Below are 4,292 nucleotides of genomic sequence, written 5' to 3'. Positions count from 1 at the left end.
GAATCAATTCTTGAAGTTTCAAAAATGGGTCCTCTCCAAATTTGCCACTTTTCATACAAATTGGTTTCTGTAACAATGCTTGGATTGGGAAAATGAAGGCATTACTTATCCATCAGTATTTCTCAATGCCCCCCACTTCTTACCAATATCTTTATCTTTTTACATACATACACATCTCTATGCATAAGAATTTAGAAGGAATCCCTTAGAAGGAACTGAACTTATGATACAACTTTGAAGAACTTTGATTATGTACTTGAAGGTGCACAGATTGCATGAAGTGGGTGTTATAACACAGGAAACTATTTGTTACTTCTCAAGGCGTGTGGAATTGTTTGAATGCATCTTATTGCCACTTAGTTTATTCAATCAGATATGATGACAAAATCAGCTTTGATGGCTATTTTATTTTGGGGAAGTTGTGTCATTGGAACATTTCAATTCAAGTATGTTCATGGCAAGAGATCATCAATCTTATCTTCTTCAGAGGCAAAGGACTCATTCCCTATCATATGCACCATTGCATGCTCCTAGTTCACACCCTCTTTACCATTCTTATACAATGGTTAAATGAACTTACATATTCATTCTCTATCAGGAGCTTTCATTTACTGAAATTGAATTATGGGTGCTCCAAGAGTCAGAGCATTCTAATTTTATCTTCTTTTTTTTAACATTTCAAGTTGTTTAGATATTACAAAAACCTGAATCTAGTAACACATTTTGTGCCATATGATAGATATTATGTTTTTAATTATTCCAAAACAATGTTTCAGCAACATAAATGGAACAAAAAAATTCAGCAAGCCATGAAAGCCACCATCTTAGAGTTGTAATCCTTGCAGCTATCATCTTTGCACCGTTCCTTATTGGAGCCATCTTTCTATTTGCATATTGTAGTTGGGTGCACAAGAAAAATTCATATCTAGTTCATCCACCATCTCAAGTTCAAGCATATGAAAGATAAGTACACATTGATGGTTCAGGTTTTCTTCACTTTTCTTAATGGTTGAAAAACTTCTTGTGGGATCCTCTTCTATAGATATTAAGCTTACAATTTGCGAAGTTTGAATAAGCATCATCATAATCTCTTTATGGGATTCAGGGCCGCAGATACATCCATTAAACGAAGTTTTGGGCATTCTTATTGTAGTCCCTTTTTGGTCTGAAATGGAATTAAAAGTAGTTTACTAATAAAGCTTTGAACCAACTTGTCTTTTTAGATGGCAGTAAGGGAATATCACTTGGGTCATTGATTAATCATTGAGTTCTTTCCAAATTACAAAGAGGAGAGAATGTGCATCTGCAATCAATTACCTTGCTTTGCATGAGGCAACAAATAATTTTAGTAGTTATAATCTTTTGGGAAAGGGTGGCTTTGGTTGTGTATATCAAGCCCAGTTCCATGATGTATTTTGTGCTGCTATGAAGAAGTTGAATGGTGATAGACAATAGGCAGAGGAAGAATTTTAGGTATGTAAATTAAAATTCTAATTGTGTACATTAGCCATGTTCTATCAATGTTTTTCTTTGGGATTCATGACATGGCTTAACTTTTCTGTAATACTGAAGTCACTTTTCTTGTTTTGCTTTTGAATTGATGATTCAATAATGTTGATATCTCTTTTCTTGTTTTACTTTTTGGTTTAATGACTAATAATTCTGGGATCCCTTTTGTTATATCATTTGTCCAAATATCTTAATATATAGACTTGGTTTTTCATGTCAACTTTCAATGCTTCAATAGTATTGAAGTGTCTATGTTACTAATTTTTTTCATGTTGTCCATGGCTAACATTTTTCTTTTCTAATGGAATGTTACTTCAAATTTACTACATTGAGTCATTGACTACAAATTTCAATTGAAATAACTTTTGAATATATGTAAGAAATTACTGTTTCAATGTGTACTCTAGAAAAATATGTTAGGCAAATTCGTCAATGTTCCTTTCAAAATCCAATTTAACTACTTCCTATAGATTTTATAAGTCTAGTTGTATTGAGCACTAATAGGTCGATATTTTGGTGTAATAGCAACAACATTTGTAACAAGTGGTATCAGAGCTTGGTCGCATTTGAGTCCTTTCAATTAATGTCAAAGGCTAGATTGGTAACAAATTGGTAAGCACTTCCCTCAAAATTTGTAACATGATTTAACCACTTCTAATAAGAATGCCATCTTCATGAAAACTCACAAAGATGTTATATTATATAGCAGCATCACCCCTACCAGTGCTCCACCATTGTTCAACCACTGTCCCTCTTCCATCTCCAAATTTAAACCCTCATTCCCATCCATGAAACCCTACATTCCTGCATCTTTTGTCAATAAATTACTGTTGAGATTGTCGATTTAGTAGTCAATGCCTCTTTTGAGATTCATGCCATGGATTGAAATAAATCTACCATTTCTATCTGACATTAATAGTTCAAATTTTTTATGCAACAACAAATACTTATAAAAAATATATGTAGCTATGGAAAACACATAACAGCTTTGGTTTTTTTTGTCTCGAGACAGATTCCTGTCAAAGAGTTTTCTTGTTTTCCACACAATCAATTTTCTTGTTCATTGTGGTGTTAACAAAAATGGTGAGAAGCGATTACAAGGGTTTGTTTAGAATTTATTCTAATGGGAAGAGTAATGGGTTGATTGTATTTTTGTCCACACGATCATTACATCCTGATTTGCTCTATTCATTGGCAATTTCTTTTCTAGTCTTCTTCATCACATTAAATCTTTAGTTATATTTGTTTTCAAGTGAGATTCTATACTCATTTATTATTCTCTTTCAATTCCTAACCTTATCCCATTTTTATTCACTTTCAATTCTAAATAGGATCAATAAGCCTCCTAAAGCGGTTATGGGTTGTTAAAACTTCTAAATAGACCATCGTTTGTTTTGGCATTGTTTTATCTCTTTTTTGATGCCTATTAATTTAGTTTTAGTGAAAATGGTTTGAGCCAATAGTGATAATGATTTGAGCCAAGAGAAAATTCTTCGTGTTTTTATTTTGTAAAAATAAAGACAATGCAATAGAATCTAAAGTCATTATGCCCTAAATATTACAGAGCACTGAAGCATTTGCACGAGCACAATGATCCATCTATCATTCACTGTGATTTGAAATCATCAAATGTTCTCCTTGATGTAAACTACAATGCCAAAGTAAGTAAATTTGATTGTAAGGGAATATTTTCACATAGAAAGTATGTTTTATAATAGTCTTTCCTATTTAATATGGCATGTAACTTTCAAATTTTGGTCTTGCTGTAACAGTTCGAGGAGTTGTGGACAAAAACTTTTTTCAAGTTTTAAGAACCTTGGGATATGTAGCTCTAGAATACCTTGTTGATGGTATGCCTCAAATACTAGGTTGAGCTTTCAAATTATGTTTATGGCATATCTGCTTCCCAAAAAAATCACATCCTAGGAAAATAGATATAATTAATATTAATTTTCTATGCTGCAAATGCCCCCATGACATTGATTTGCCTCTACTTAGATAATTTTCTTTGTACAACCAATGATAGAATTATCTTTGTGTAACCAATGACAAGGAAATTGATGGAAAAAGGTGATGTCTATGCATTTGGAGTAGTTCTATTGGAACTGATTACTAGAAGAAAGCCTGTAGATAAATCAATGTTAGAAGGAGGCCTATCTCTCGTTACCTGGGTATGCTTTATCATTTTATGTTTTAGCTTAGGAAATTCAATGTATTAGTTGCCAAGAAAGAGTATTAACATATTTTTGAAGGAGATTGGTGTCATTGGTCTTAAGACTATTGTTATAAATGTGAGTGCTTTCAATGGCAAAGCATGAAGTCACAAGGACTAGTCTCTCTCAGTCCATGTGATACCAAGGCACATGTCACAGTGGTGTTACCAGTAAAATTAAAAAGTTATAAAATATACTGTAGTTTATAGGGAGTGAGTTGATTGTTGAATATGTAAATATATTGTAGTTTATAGGCAGTGAGTTGATTGTTGAATATGTTTTTGATTACTTGAAAATAGGTTTTTGAAGGGATCTTAAAAGCTTTTACAAAATAGTGCTAAAGATAGGCAGAATTATAGTACTAACTGAGAAACATAACAAAAAAAAAATAGGCCAACCAACCAGAGATGATGACAACAAAGCAAGGGCTAGGCTTCCCAACACAAGGACCCAAGACAACAAAACACAGAGAAGAATCACAGACAAATAGCTACCCAAGATTTTTGAGTAGCTCAGCAGTTTCCAATGTGAGCTTGTTCATATTCTCTGCCACTTTCTTCAGCTCTTTAA

The 4,292-nt window shown here is 32.8% G+C and overlaps 1 pseudogene; it reads left to right on the top strand.

The window, feature by feature from the left end:
* The first annotated feature begins 339 nt into the window (after positions 1-339).
* On the top strand, positions 340-1,473 carry LOC149557188 (uncharacterized; annotated as a pseudogene).
* The last annotated feature ends 2,819 nt before the right edge of the window (positions 1,474-4,292 follow it).

Source organism: Cupressus sempervirens, chromosome 5 (genome assembly GCF_028749045.1).
Source record: "Cupressus sempervirens isolate cs-2001-9-10 chromosome 5, ASM2874904v1, whole genome shotgun sequence".
NCBI classification, from domain to species: domain Eukaryota; kingdom Viridiplantae; phylum Streptophyta; class Pinopsida; order Cupressales; family Cupressaceae; genus Cupressus; species Cupressus sempervirens.
This window is presented reverse-complemented; position numbering and strand designations above follow the sequence as displayed.